General features: G+C 44.5%; 1 protein-coding gene across 5 annotated transcripts in view; it reads right to left on the bottom strand.

Moving 5' to 3' along the window:
- The window catches only part of PASD1 (PAS domain containing repressor 1), a 50765-nt gene extending 34946 nt beyond the window's left edge, over positions 1-15819 (bottom strand). For all 5 annotated transcript variants that reach the window (XM_057375399.1, XM_057375402.1, XM_057375401.1 and 2 more), the window contains exon 1: positions 15522-15819. The gene's annotated coding sequence lies outside the window, so the exon portion shown is untranslated. The remainder of the gene's footprint in view (positions 1-15521) is intronic.
- Positions 15820-16129: the final 310 nt, after the last annotated feature.

Consider the following 16129-nt stretch of genomic DNA (forward strand, 5'->3'; position numbering starts at 1 on the left):
ACAACCACCTACAAATACCGAACATTTTGGAAAAATTCGACCTAAATCATTGACCCAAGGTCATGCAGCAGAGTTAAGAAGTGAATCCAGATGTCCTGATGATTAGCTCTGTCTATTGGCATCCAGTCAAGTCCTCCCTCCTAAAATAAGCTTCCTGAAGCATCTAAGACTATAGTCTTAAAACTCCCTTAAATACGCAGCACTGGTAAGACCTGATTTTCAAATTAAGGAGGGGGGAAAAACCCAGTTCATTATTTTTTCCTCAAGTGATCCCTGAATGACCAATGAAAGGGCAACTCAGAGTCATTTGATCTCAAACTCCTTCCTATAAATAAAAGAGGGAAGATTCTTCTCCCTTTTCAAACAACATGAAGAAAAATGTTCTGCCTCAGTAACTCTAGACCTGAGTAATTAAATCTGCTCTCTGTTGCAATCTGTTTCCCATGTGTATCACCAACCTGGAATTTCTGGAACTCAATACATAAGGAAGCTATTCAATAAAAGGAAATACTATGACAAAAGGATTAGAGATAGGTCTGAACCAGATTGATTGTCTCCCTGTACCAGAGAAGAATCCAGTTCCTGATCCAGAATTCAGCTTTTCCACTTCAGGCATATCTCAGACCAAACACTGCCAAAACAATGGACTTCCCAGAGCCAGACCACCTCTCACCTCTGGCTTGGAAGCAGAAAAAAATGAGGAACCAGGCTGAGGAGACCTGCAGTGGTATTGCAGCAGAGATGGAACAGCACTATCTGTCTGTACAGTTTAACTGCTCAGTAGAATAGAACRGAACAGAATATTTCAGTTCAGGAAGGGATCTACAATGACCAGCTAGTCCACCTGCCTGACCACTTTAGGGCTGATCAAAAGTTAAGGGTGGTATTATGGGCATTGTCCAAATGCCTCCTAAATGCTGTCAAGCTTGGGAATTGATCATCTCTCTAGGAAGCCTGTTCCACTGTTTGACCACCCTTTCTTTAGAGAAAAGCTTCCTAATGTCCAGCCTATGTAAAAAAGCTGTGAGAAAATTATAAAGAGCTTTAGTAGTTAAAATTCAAAGTCTTCCCTGCAAGCTCAGAGTTTTATCTACTTACCCATTAAATGAATATCAAAGGATTCACCGCAGCTGAGCTAACTGACCTCATTTTACATCTTTGGCTCCATGCATTCAAGTTCAAGCATAAGAAATTTCTTCACCCTTTTGGCGTGTTTAATTCTGGAGCACTCCAGGTATAATGTGCACCTAAGTCAAAAGGAATTTAAACAAAGCCCTTAGATTTCAAAATTTGTCTTATCCTCATTTGGCTCCCAGAATTTCAGCTGCTTTCCTTAAATGATCTGCTCACATCTGCTCTCCAGCTGAGCCTTGTTCATGCCCCACTGACCTGACCGCTGCCATCTCTGTAATCTTGCAGCTGAGAATAACCAGCAATGCACTCAGCCCCTGTAAGCATCAAGAGCCTTTCAAGAARGAGGAGGCAGACAAGAGCCAGCCTTTATATAACAGGGAAAAGTAGGATTTCAGAGAAAAAGCATTGTTCAGCTAAGGTGAGTAATGGGAGCTGCACGCCTGAAGTGCCCCGGTCCAGTTCCCGCAGGCAATGTGAACTGGGGTGTCAGCATCTTGCAGGATTATTCTCTGCAATGGCAGCTGGCAGATATTTTTCTAATAGAGAGCACAGCAGCATCATTCACACTCATTTGATTCTATTTGCTGTTGTTCCTATTCAAACTCGGCTAATCCGATCRAGTTATTTCTTGGCCTGTGCCTTAAAGCTGAGTAAGTAAACACCTTTCATAAGGTCTGAGCCCACTTGTTTCAAGAGCATGATTAAGGGCTAGGCTTGAGCATTATTGTGAGAAAACCCACTCCATTACTCCCAATTTCCAAAATCACTCACAGGTGTCTTGAAGTGCCACTTTTCCGTCCAGTGTTTTACTTGCTGCATTAAAAATATATAATACGGTCACRAAGGGGCCCAAACACCAAATGTACATTTGTCTTTCAGCTGCCCTAAAGAATGGCTCTTTGAGCTGAGAATAGCTCATAATGGCACCAYTTAGAGGCTGTGATGCAAAATATTTTCTGTGGCTACCAGACCTTCTCCACAGATGTCTCTTTTTGTTTACTATGAAGAAGACAGACGATAAATATAGTCAGCAAATGTATTTCAGACAAAGTCGTACTCATTTGTAGTATTTGCATTAAGTAACAGCAGAAGACTTASGCAACAGAAAAGATGTTGACCCAACTGTAATTCCTTCTCTGGTACACCAAAGATGGATTTGTATTGGAGTTTATAAGTTTTCTTTAAAGAAGAATTTTTGCCACTTATGCTGCTATTGCTAATAATATGATTGGTATTGGTAATAATAAAACTGCTATTGGTAATAATAAAACTGGGTTTTTTCTCCTTTTTTTAAAACATCCCCCACACACTTCTCTTCCTCTTCTCTGGCTCTTTTAACTTCACATCCAATATTCTCTTTTTCACAATCTTGCCCACATCACTTCCCAACCAGCTCCTCGAAAGATGGTTATTTGTTTTGAAAGCTTAGGGAATAAAGGAATATTTAAACAATTAATTGCAATCACATTCATCATCCTGCATGGTACCAGCGATATGCACTAGAAATACAATGAGAAAGTAAAACTTSTCTTCAGGAAGAAGAAAAGAGAAGATAAAMATCCACAGATCTCTCTYTCATTACTTTGTTATCTTTTTTAGACTGCAAATATGTCAGTCACTGGAACACTTTCATACTAGGTCATTATTGTTACACATATTATGCACAAAGACCCAAGGCCTCATTCTGTCGTAGATAAGCTATTCACACACATCCCTTTTTTTCCCTTGCAGTTTATTTGCATGGCTGGCTGGATAATCAGCCATAATAACAAAATATGACTCAGCATGGATGAATGTCCAATTCACTTTGGGGATTTTCTTGGAGGGTTTTTTTTAACTATTGAAGACCAGAAAAGATGMGTCCCTCCTTGATAATGTTAATGCAAAAAAAGGCTTGATTAACACAGAGGTCAAGGGAAAGGGGACAGATCAAACAGCAACATTTCTGCTGCCCTGCCCTCAAAGAGGCTCTGGCCTCTTCACCTGCTCTGAGCAGTGCAGGTCCCTTGTCCTCCCACGGCAGCACTGACAGGGGGATTTCTCTCTGATGGCAGAGGACAGAGAACTGCTCATGTTGCTCAAGGAGGGGCATCCCTGATAATAAGGACAGATGTGTTTTTCTGGACATTTAAGTTCTGTTTATGAGTTACTACAATTGTTAGGCATAAGAATATTTTAAAATATTTATTTCATATCTGCAATAGTCCAGTACTAAGAATCCTCCCAGTATCAGTCAAAATCAAGACTTCAGTACACCAGTAAATTAAATACTCCAGTCCTTCTCTGTCAAAGAATAACTCTCCTCTGCCTAAGTAAGTTCATGGCAATAGCAGTGGACACTCCATCCTGCTGGGCAATCCTGGCTGCATGGATGTGTCTGAAAAGGATGGTGGACCCGGACATATTGACACCTCTGGTCCCCCTGGTTTTGAAGTAAGAAACCAGGCCAGCTGAAAGGCTGCAGTGTGAGAACACGTTCCACCTGGGACAGAGTGAAAAGAGCATTGAAGAGCCTGGCATTTCATTTAGCCAGATCCATTGGCACATGTCTCTATTTTTAACCATCTGTGTAATTCTTGCGTGAAAACAGCAGAATTTATTTGTGTTTTCCAGAATTAGGGTAAACATGAGTTTGTTACCAAGGGCTTTCCTGACCGAAGCACCTTAAATTGTATAACCATTCACTAACAATATCTGCTACTGCATTTACCGGAACAAAATGAGGCTGGCTGAGAAAATACACATTAAAATCAGCAGATGAAAGGAGTCACACTGTAATGTACATGCATAAAAACCACATRGAGTTGTTTCTGTGATAATCTAACTACGTAATACCACCAAGGCCAGCAAGATTCCTGACAAACATCTACGCAGGAGCATGAAGCCAGCAGCAGAAGTTAAAAATGCCCGTGACCTTTAGCTGGCCGTCCCAGTTTCCTCAGAATTCCACACGGTGTTTGAGAGGCAAACATCATCTGTGCGCCCAGCCTCCTTCCTTCATGCACTGCTTACGTGCACATCTGCTAAAAATCACAAGCAAACGACACAGTAGAYGAACTGAAACTCAAACAGGGAAAGCATCCAATTAGGCAGAGGGAAAAGCTAACTTCCTCCTTCCTTTCCTTCCTCTCATCCGCCTTTCTGCAACAGATCAATAGTGAAACTCTTATCTACTCTGAAACTGGTATTACACCCACTCTGATTTAATGCCAATTTTTTTTTTTCCAATTTAATTCAGTTTTGTTTTTAACAAATGAGAAGCGCAAAATAAACAAGAAATTAAAGCTGTATCCTTAATTATTGCTTACGTAGAGTGAGTACTTCAAAGAGGCAGCAGAGACAGGAGGCAGCGACAAGGGGCACAGGGCTCCTGGCTCACAGCAGCCCAGGGCTGGGCTCAGCACACAGCTCAGCAACAGGATGGCTGTTCTGSTGCTCAGGCTGACATCTTCTCCAAGCCAAAATTCACTGCTATAAACACCTGCCAGAGGCAGAACCTCCAGCTCYGTGCTCGTCCTGCGGGCAGGCGCTGTAAGCCGGGACTGAGCTGGCCGAGTTTATCAGGGCTGGGGATGTTAAGGACTGTGATCCTCCTCCTCTGCTCTGCCCTCCTGTCACCCCACTGGAGCACTGCCTCCAGCTCTGGGGTCTTCAGCACAAGAAAGAYGCGGACCTGCTGCATCAAATCCAGAAGAAGGCCACAAAAAATGGTGAGGGCTGGAGCAGCTCTGCTTTGGAGACAGGCTGAGAGAGCCAGGGTGGCTCAGCCTCGAGAAGAGACCTCATTGTGGCATTCAAAGACTAAAGGCAGCTTATAAAATAAGAGGGAAAGTGATTTTTTACAAAGGCAGATAGTAATAGGACAAGGGAGAATGTTTTTAAACTAAAAGAGGAGAGATTTAGATGCGATGTTAGGAGGGAATCCTTCCCTGTGAGGGCAGTGAGGCCTTGGCACAGACTGCCCAGAGAAACTSTGGATGCTCCATCCMTGGAAGTGTCCAAGGCCAGGTTGGGTGTGSCCCTGAGCAACCYGGTCTGGTGGCAGATGTCCCTTGGAATTTGATGACCTTTAGGGTCCTTTCCARCCCAAACCTTACAATGWTTCTGTTTGGCTGTCTTCAAAGYGAGCCCCTGGYTCACTGCTGTYACAAAATGTAATCCAAAGTACCTAAACTTCKTTCTCCTACACTGAAGATAAAATGAATAAGAAATCAAGTACASTGCCACAAAATGCATCTCTTCAGCCTCAGAAGCTTGTTTACCATTGCTGTAGTAGCTGAACTGCTGAATGAAATATTTACAACTATTCATGCAATCAAACTCATTTTCCYTAGGAAATAACTGATTAGGTATCTCACATCTGTTCCTGACAATGATTTAAGCCTCTGCTGATCCCTATCTAGACCTGACATGAATGTTAATGTTTTAGAAACCGTCATCCCTAATAGGAGGGTGACGACAGACTCTGGGTCCAGTGCTGCTTGTCTGCAATGGGGCMGCTCTGCTGCATCTGCAGAGATGGTGAAGGATGACACAATCAGCCCACAGCTCTCTCTAACCTTGTGACCCAGGGCTTGGGAAGCCTSGCAGGAGACGAGCTAGAGCAGAGCAGAGCAGAATTATCTTGAGAACTATCTTCCTATCCCCATCTAAAGTTTCTAATATCTCCCAGATGCTGGCTTCCTCTGCAGAGCAGCAATCCTGCTCCACCACACTTGAGCACTGCGTGTCATCCTTTCAGCAAAGTGGAAGCTGCTGCAAGTGTGGCAAGGCTGTGAGCAAAACCAGCTGCTAATAAAGCTGATTGACACCATACCCTCATAAAGCATGATGTTCATGTCAGGAAAGACAAAAAATAAATTCCACATTTTTTTCTCAAAATAAATTCCACATTTTTTTCTCAAATTATAGCTGTTTCGTGGGTGAAGAGTCAATGCCAATGCACTATTAGAGAGTGAAATCTAATGTTTAGTTAATCTAATTCACCCAGCCATCCTCTTTTCCACAGGAAATTCATCACAAGAACTAACCAAAAGGGTAGGAAAAAGAAATATTTATCTCAATTTACTCTTTATTTCTGCAAGAGCAAGGGAGAAATCTTCATCCCGCTCAGGTCGATTGCAAGCACTGCCACACTGTGCCAGAGACTCCAACGACAAAAGAATTGTCTCTATTTTCCCTTCTGGAAAGGGTGATAACTGGGCTTCCTAAGTTCTGRCAAGAGCAACTAGGTCAGAAGAAAACTTTTGACAACACATAAARTTTTACTTTAAGGTCAAGGGACTAAAAACAACTCAGGTAAATGAACATTTGCCGGTAAACAAACATGTAGAGTTGTAATTCAAATAGAAATGGAGTCTACATAAGTGTCTGAACAGTAATCTCTGAAACAGTCAGAAATGCTGCATAAAAGTAGATTTCAAACACAATCCAAAGAAGATTAAACTGGCAATTCATCTCYCTTAGGACTTCTATACATCATAAATAGGCATTATGCTGTCTATGTAAAGCAGCTCATTATCTGATTTATTCACCAATATCTCTTCTTATTCAAACAATTCAAATCAGACTATATTAGAAAATCCCAGAACAGTTTCCTCAGCCCTGCAACTTTTGAAATAAGTTGATGATTTATATTTATAAAATTTTACTTGCTGTACAACCAAATGCACGTTTGTTAATATAACACACTATCTCTAAGAACAATTTTTAAGAAAGATGCTATCCCAGCTGGATCATTTATTAATATTCATATGCTTTCTTTCAAAAACAAAATCAAAACACAGAAGTTGGTCTTGTTGSCATTAGTCTTTTTTTCATCCCTCAAGTGAAAACAGAAATTCTGCTCTAGTCACAACAGCCTACTACCAACAAACTAATAATTCTAACACTCCAGATTCCATTCTAACASTCCTTGCCTTTTTAACTATGAATATATCCAACATAAGGAATTCAGCTCCAGATTCAAAACATGTGCCCTGGATACGACAAAGTTCTCACTCAGCCTCATTTCAGGTTTACAAATGGCTTAGTGGCAATTTTAGTTCATTGTATTTATTATTCTGCCATTTCAGGCAATGAATCTTTGCCCTGTCCACACAATACAACAGGACTACTGCAGAATCATATACACTTTCCTTTTAACATTCTTCTTCTGGGAGCCTTTCCTTTCATACTCTGAATTATTTCCAGAAAGTCGAAAATCAGATTGCAGGCAATTTTCCCAAATAACATAATTTTCAGCAAGGCTTCCTGAGTTGTGCAAACTTCCCAAATAATGGACCTCAGCTGCAGTCCCAGTCTGACACAGACACCAGGAGGTCTTGCTGTTGAAAGGCCAAGTCCCAAGAGATGGGAAGATGCTTCAGATAAGAAAATGCTTTCTCAGAAGTCCACACTGCAGCAGAATGAGCAATAAGAATTGTCAGCCCCAGGACTGGCACTCAAGGGCCACTGTGAGCTCCCTCTGCAATTACACAGCTCCACATCGCTGCTGCCTGTGGGAGGTTAACCCCAGAGCTTATGGTGACTGAAATACAGTAACTCACTTTTCCTGTGTTGACATATTGTCCCCACTCATGACAAGGCTCAGCCCTCTGCATAAGTAAAATTAAATAGAAAACGCAGGTGTCAAGACTAGCACAAAGAGTTTGTTTTATTAATACTTCCTGCTGTGCCCTTTCCATGAAAAGCCTGCCCCAAAAGGAAGCCATTACTAAATTATTCCATTTAAGAGAAAAGGCAAACTATTAATACTCATCTTTGATACATACATCAGTAGCAGAGTCAAYCCAAGTCCCACCCTTTTGCCTCATGTGACTTGCCTTAACACACGCACTCAACACATCACTTAATAAAATTTGATTGGAAGCAGTTTGATCAGAGTGAACATTTTTGAGTTACTGTAAATTGAGCCAGTGTACATTGCACTCAGAGACAGGACAAACAGGTTTATGGTCAAACTTCCTCAGCAAGGKGTGTAACCCTCCCCAGCTATTACAGCCTCCCTAATTGCTGCCTTTGCAGYGACAAGCCAGCAGCATGGACCAAACACACAGCATCCTCCTCTCTGCATAAACACCTGTTTGYAGTTTGTGTCTGAGCAGCCTAAACCCAACAACTGACTCCAGGGACATTTATTTTTCTCTTCAGCTGACACTCTGGGAGAGGTCTCCACCCAGAACCTGGTGGAAATTCAACCTTTGTCTTCATCCAGGGAGGGGTTTATCTCATCCCCTTCAGATAAAGCCGCTGCATTGGCTTGAAAATCTTCCTATAACGCTGCCATGTTTATGCAAAATATGCAATGGGAGCTCTTATCAGCTCATCTATTGTTCATTAATTACTCAAAAAAAGGCTTTACTCAGGATGTTGTTTATGATCAAAACTTTATTGTCCGGAAGCAATGTGCTGCACATTAAACCAAGATTAAAGCAGGCTGAGCCYAGAAGAGAACCAACAAACCTTATTAATTTCTTTTAAGCATGTGTGCATGWGTATGTTTGTGGGCTGAACCGATGAAGCAAGAGAGGAGATTAGCATTTTTATGGATATGATTCCTGCCATTGCTACATACTCAAAAATCTTGCCTAGGCTTGGGCACTTTGTAAACAAGAATAAACACACCTACAAACACCTCTGCCTTTATCTGTTAATCAATCAATTAATCAATCTGCCTATAGCTGACATTCAGCCAAGCACCTCACATTTACTTAGAGGTGAAAGGGAAGACCTTGATGATCCTTGTGGGCTCTTTCCAACTCAGAATRTTCAGTAATCATAGCAAAGGGCCCAGTGCAATTGTCTGCTGAGCCATKAGACTGCCAGAAGACCAAACCCTTTGCTGTCCCTGCCTCCTCAGGAAACCAGGTGACAGAATCCAGCAGGAGRGTGGTAGAGTTGTCCCCAAGTCTGTCAGCTCTGCCAAGAGCAGGTAGCAAAAGTGTTGAAGTGTTAGCCAGGGTGGCCTCTGATCATACCCAGAACATGTACCTGTCCAATGCTCACCTTCCACCACCTGCAACAGGAGCCCAACCCAACAGCTCAGGTGTGTGTGTTCGTGTGTTTGTGTGTGTTTGTGTGTGTGTGTTTGTGTGTGTGTGTTTGTGTTTCTGTGTATGTGTGTTTGTGTGTGTGTGTGTTTGTGTTTCTGTGTATGTGTGTTTGTGTGTGTGTGTCTGTGTGTGTGTCTGTGTGTTTGTTTCTGTGTGTTCATGTGTCTTTCTGTGTGTTTCTGTGTGTTTCTGTATGTTTCTGTGTGTTCATCAGCCCTCCACAGCCAGAGCTCCAGGGTCTTGCTCTCCCTCCCTCTCCCTCTCCCAAGGAGAGCTCTGTTTCGCAGTTCTCCGTGCAATGTTTAGCCAGCCTCTCGGTTACCATAGCGTTGTGCACCAAAGGAATGTCGACAAATTAATCAATTGTACAATTGTGTTTGCCTAAGAATACAAGTCAGTCAGATGATTCAATGCATTTCAACWGCTCCATGGAGTTTGGTTAACACACTTCCTCTTCTCCCACCTCAGCGTTTCCCTCATTGGCGCTGCCATTTTCCAATATTTCAATTTCCATTTACAGGCAGATTGGCAGGTAGACAATCTCTGCTGCAGGCTAAGTTGAGCTGTTTTCCTTCTTCCTTGCCTGCTTMATTTCTGTCTCATTTTATTTATTTCCTTCTCTATTTCTTGTAATAACATGGACATCATACATTCAACTTTCCACCAACCAAACTGTGTTTTTAAAGTTACTACCTCATCCCTAATGGTCAGCAATCACTTCTTTCTTCTAGATTTTATTCTGCATGATTTAGAGGATTTTGCTCTGATCAGCACCAGAGCAGAACTGGTACCAAGCCCAGATTTCCAACTTACTTTATGAATATCAGGTTAAAAGGGAACACCAACCCAGCACTCCAGTCTCGGAAAACAACACAGTTAATKGCTACTTAACAACATCCCTTCAACCTGCCAAGAAGCACCAGAAGCCYGAGAACGCATCCCCACGTCATACAATAAACTCGTGACACACATCAGAAGCATGCAAGATTAAACTGTGCTGTGACACAGCAAAGGGCAGGCGAAGATCACTGCCAGAAGTGCCAGACTGTGGAGCCACACAGAGTTCATCAGTGCCAGCAACAGGTCCCAGAAAATGCACCATGAAATGTAATACGGTTACTGGCAACAATGTTTGAAAGAAAAATGTCTCTGGCCCAAACTCTGATGAACAGGTTGAACCAGGGAGAATGCCAGAAAAATCTGCAGGCAATTGTGTCTGTCTAATGCTACAAGGAACCGGCATTTTCAATGTACATCTTCAATGTCTAGTGCTTGAGAGGAAGACAGGTATGGGAGAAAAAGGATTCAAACCTGCAGCAACAGGGAAAATGATTTCTTGCCTCAGCTCCCAAGGAAACAGCAGAAGCCTTGATACACGGGGTTAAAAGTGTAAACAAACCAGGTGCATTCTCCTTTCAAGCATACATTAAAAATATGTCTATACTGCAGACCAAAGAACTAACTCTGCAAATGTAATTTCCTATCTCCGGGTACTCTCTAATTTAATTGTATAATCTCTTTCATAAGATTATCAAGATCTATCTCAAAACTACCTAATTGAAAGACTCTTACGCAACTTCAATCCTTGGGTAGCTACAAGCTTTCTTCTAATTCCCCACCCAAATTTGCTCATGACCAAYTTAGACAATTTGACTTTGTGCAGATGCTATCTTTTAGCTTATTTTTTTTCTGCCTCCTTGCTATATGGTGCAAATTGTGTGTAAAACACCCCAACCCATCTCTTCATTGGTTCAACTGGCCAGAGCTAAACAAATGATGCTCTTTAACCTCTCTTTGTATTTTGATGATGTGTTTGTGTAACCACATCTCTGTCCCTCCTATTGTTGGAATTTAACATTTTCTTGACAAGGGTGGGCCACTTCACAGGCAATGGAAAGCTCTTGTATTGACACCCTGTATGATGATTTGTACACTGATTATATCACATTTCCCCAAATTTCTCATGTTATTTTCCTTTGGTATCCAGGGATGTCAGTGTCTCCTTCACAGCTGTATCTCCTGAGCAGCCAGTGCATCCACAGCTCTCCCTTCCATCATGGACAACGCGTGAGCTCCTGTTTCACACTGGAAATTCTTGTTACTGGTCTCCATGCTTACAACTTGACATTTAATAGTGCTGAGTCAAAGTCATGTAATTTTATGTCTATYAATGCAATCACCAAAGTCATCTAAATTCCTTTCATATGATAATCTGATCCTCCTCTGTACTGACAATACCTCCTCCCAAGTTTTGTCACCCCACACAGCTCCTGGGCACACAGGTCAGAGTGGACCCACTCAGTTAGCCCAAACCTGATCCCAAGGGACAACACCACCAATCCCTCTCCATCCTGATGACTTTCTCTGAATACCTCTTGCCATTCAGACAACTTTATTCACGTGCAATGGTTGTATCTTCTCTTTGGCCAGGTTCTTTTCCACCTTTCAATTCTTGTCTTGAACTTCCATCCTCATTTTAAGCCATAACGTCCTGTGGGGCATGGTATCAGATGCTTGGCTTTAGATAGATTACATTCCTGCCCTACCCCCCTTAAATAATCTGTTATACGAAAAAGATGTTAGATTAGTCTATCACAATCCATCTTTGATAAAATCTTGTTGYAATTTAGCCTGCTTCCTCATTATTTCCATGTCTAATTGTTCTTTCCTACAAAATACGTCATGAGACGCTGGGTACTGTTGCGTTCAAACCAGCTGGTCTAGAGCTTCCTGCATTACTTTTTTATTTTCTGGCTCTATAGGGACTCCCTGCACAGGACMCAAATGCTTGCCCCTTTCTGCATCTGAAGAACCATGGGAGAGCTTGCGGCAAGCTATGCAAGCCTTGTGCCACAGCTTTCAGTGTGCCAGGGCTGGGATTATTGGCACCTCTTCATTTGTCTCACTAAGATATTTAAGCTTTGCCTGTTTTCTTTGGTTTTTTTGAAAACTTTGCTATGAATAGCTTTCACTYGCCTGCAGATTTGTCAGTAATTACATTCTGTTCCAGATTCTACAGAAGGTTCTGCTTTCATGAGAAAGTTGTGTCATTATTTAGAGACATCAGTTCCCCTTCCAGTGTAGGCACGTCTAATTTCGGTTCTGTGCAAATTGACTAAGTGCAGGTTTTGGTTGAACCCAAATAAGCTCATTCGAACCAAAATAAGAATGTCCTTACACAAGGTCACATCAGGTTAATCAAATCACTTTAAAAACAGACTTAAACTAAATTGGCATAATCTCCCCATGTAGACAAGGCCAAAGCCAATAAAGGAATATGAAGTAGGTCAAATTCCCTCATTAATTGCACATACCTTTGTGGTTTGACTGAATCTGGTGATTCTGAGGCTGGGTAGATGTGCAGCCAGCAAGCCCAGCTGTGCACAGAGCTTGTTGGGGGCTGCCACCACCTCGGCCTCCCTTAAACCTGGGCTTAAGTGAGGCTGAAGGAACAATAAACTGGGACTTGCAGGACTTTTCTACAGGGACATTGCTTTTTCAGCTTATGGGCCACAAGGCAAGAAGTCACACTGAGCCACACCAAAATGAGCAGTGAAACAAGGGAAAAAGAGCACTGGGCTCAGCCTGGGCTGAGGATGGGAGAGAGCTGGGGGAGCTGCAGCCAGGCAAGCTCATCACCATGGCCATGCTGGCAGCACAGAGCTGTTACTGCAGAGGGACATCGACCAGAGCATGGCCCAGCTGAGCAGGACCCACCCGAAAAATGGGATTCATCCAGGTGCTAACAAATAAATGCAGTTGTTGTACCTGTCTGACTTCCCTAACAGAGATTTGGAACTGTAGTGATAGAGAGGTCTATAATTTCAAACATACCAGAAGACATTGGTTCACACTATTTTGGTTTTTATAGGTTTTCCTGTTCTGGTTAAAGCCATATTATTTCACTAGGACCCATAACTGTTCCAGTACAAACCTGAATTCAGTTGTTCTGATACARGCATATAGCTTATTCCTCCAGTCTTGAAAGAATGAGCTGTGTTGGCATTAAAACCTTTGCAACATTACATGTGAATCTTGGGAGGTTGCATAATTTAGGGCAAAACAAAGCAAATTCTGTGCATAGACAAGYCCCAGCTCCRAACTGTAAAGAYATCCTACCAATATTTTGATACTACKAATGAGCAGAAGTTGGATTTGACATCAGTATCTCTGCAGTGTAATGCCACTTCCTCCATCATGAGACTTTAATTATGAACTACTSATTTGCTAATTTTAATCTTTAACTCTGAGCTATTTTTGTGTACTTGATGTATGTCTTAAACCAGAAAAATARTTTTATACAGATATAGTCTCAGTGGCTAAAACCCAGGAACCATCACATATCTTACTGAAGTTTGCAGTTCATAAAAAAATTTCAAACCAATTTTCCTTTTTCCTCTAAATCAAGTAGCTGTAGTCCACAGATTGGAACGATCAGGATAAGCGAGCAGCAAGCAACCACTCCTAAAGCCATTTACATTTTTCCTATTACCTCTTCCAGAAGAATTCTAAAGATTCAGTGGTAAACATGTTTMGCCCAAGAGATGCGAATGCCTCCCTTCCACACAAAGTTCAACTTTTGGCTTCCTCTGGATCCTCCTCTCCTCATTAGAGCCTGCTGCGTTTGTCAGGGCTCCRTCAGCCGCAGAGCCCCCAGAGCTGCTGTTCAGTGCCAGAGCTCTGGTCCTCCCTGGTGCAGCACTGATACATTGGCTTACTCTGATTGACACATTACAGGAGAATGATATATATATTTTTTTTTATATATAGTTTCCAAAAACCCCAAAATCCAAATGTATTTTTCTGACTGAATAGCTACGGTGAGTCATTGCAGACTAGRACGTTTATAAAAATTACACAAATTCCCAACCAAAACACCACATTGTCAGACATTCAGTACCGGGGCTTCACACTGCGTACTCCTGAAACTGTCTGCTGCTTCAAACAACATCCATTACATCTGTGAGGACTCCAAAGCCTGCAGATCAAACCCATGAAGGGCTAGCTGTCTCCCTAAGGCAAATTCCCATTTCCAGAGCTAGGGATTAGCTAGCAGTGATCCAGCAAAATAAGGACAGGTGAGCACGGGCATTCTGCTCAAAAATGAAGCAACTCCTAACATCTTCTCATGTCTACACCAGAATGTCTCATCCCTCTAGTGAAATCAGGAGCACAGCTTTCACTGCACACAGCAAAATAAACTTCAGCTARTAAATAACCCTGCCCTCCCTAGATGATCCTGCACCCTCCCAGGCAGGTAAGGCATGGGGCATTTTAACAGCTTTGATTTCAGGGACATTATCTCCAGAGCTACTCCCCTGCTGAAGATAACTTCATTCAGGAATCAGGGGTATTGGCATTCGGGTGCCAGTTCTGTCCCCAAAAAGGGACTGATGCACTGGACTTCTCCAAAATCCACCTAGCAGAGACCTGCTCTGCTATGGCTTAGGAGCCTTCTGCCTTTGGRGACTGTGGCACTTCACAAATGGAGCTCTCCAAAGCGTGTGACACCTCACTGATGAATCACACAGGGCTCAGCTCCGACCTGCGCTTCCAGTGTGAGCTACCCAGAGCAATCACTTCACAATTTCTGCCACTAAGGACCAAGGTGTGGAGTTATCATTCACAAATCCGCGGCTGAAACACATGAAAGACTTTCAAAGCCTTCTTAATTTCTCACTTATAATGTAAACATTCTGCAAAATCAAATGACACAACAATCCTGGTGAGAAGAGTGACTTTTCAACCTGGATTTCAGATGATATCTTTAGGTGCAAGACTCATTTTGTAGGTTTACCTCCACACTGCTTTCAGCCAAACACATTCCCTGAACGACGAAACTTCAAGACAGAACGAGAAACTGCGATCAGACCGATTTCAGAAAATCGGTTTCCTACAGCCCCAAATCACCGCAGCTGTCAGCTGCGCTCTGCCTGTGGCTTCTCCCGAGCAGCTCCATGCGCCGGGGTCTGCGGGCACCGAGGGACGGGGATGTCGGTGCCCAGCCTCGGGATGCGCCGCGCTCCGGCATCCCTGTCCCGGAGTCCCCTTTCCGCTTGCCTTTACAGCCAGAGCCCCTCGGACACCCYGCGCTGCGTCCCGTTCCCGTCCTTACGGTACACGGATTTTTAAAGGAAAAAATCAGAGCTCTCGCGGCTCAGTTTTCCTCTTCAGAACTTACCTGGGACCGTCCTGGCAGTGTCCGACGAGGGCAGGGCGGAGCGGCGRGTGCCGCGTACCGGCCCTGCAGCGGGGGCTGTTCCCGGGGTCCCCCCTCTCTCCCGCACCCCTGACCCCGGCAGGGATCGCGCCTGGCCCCGCGGCCGTACGTACCGTCTAGGAGGATGCGCGTCCCGGAGCCGAGCTCAGTGCCATGCCCAGCCCCGGCGCGGTGCCCCCCGGGCCACAGGGGTTACCGCTSGCCGCGGGGTCCCGCAGCCCGGCGGTGACATGGCATGAGCGCGGGCAGGGCGGGAGGCAGCGCCGGAGATGCGCGGGCAGCGCGGGGATGGGCGCACGGGGGGCGCGGGCTGCGGGCGGTCGCGGCGGGACTTGTGAAACTCGGCTGTGGCGGCGGCCGGTTGTGTAACGCGGCGGGCTCGGCCCGGCCCCCCGGCACTGCACAGGCGCGCTGCTCCCCGCCCCGCCGCCACCGGCACCGGCACCCGCCGCCGGCACCCGCGGGCAGAGCGCGGGCAGGGTGCGGGGCGGAGCGCAGAGCGGGGAGGAGCGCGGGCAGCAGCGCGGAGAGCAGCGCACCTCCGCGGGTGCGGGGCCCGGGCAGGGCCGGGCAGGTGGCGCGGGCAGCGGCGGTGCCGTGCACCGGGAGGAGCCCGCGGAAAGTAGGTCACCGCCGCCGATCCGCGGGCACCGGCCCGTTCTGCACTCCGTCCCGGAGTCCTGCCGGGACCGGCCCGCTGTCCCTCCCCGCTCGGCGGAGC

The sequence above is a fragment of the Malurus melanocephalus genome, unplaced genomic scaffold (assembly GCF_030028575.1).
Source record: "Malurus melanocephalus ecotype Western Australia unplaced genomic scaffold, MMel_1.1 scaffold_247, whole genome shotgun sequence".
In the NCBI taxonomy this organism is placed as follows: domain Eukaryota; kingdom Metazoa; phylum Chordata; class Aves; order Passeriformes; family Maluridae; genus Malurus; species Malurus melanocephalus.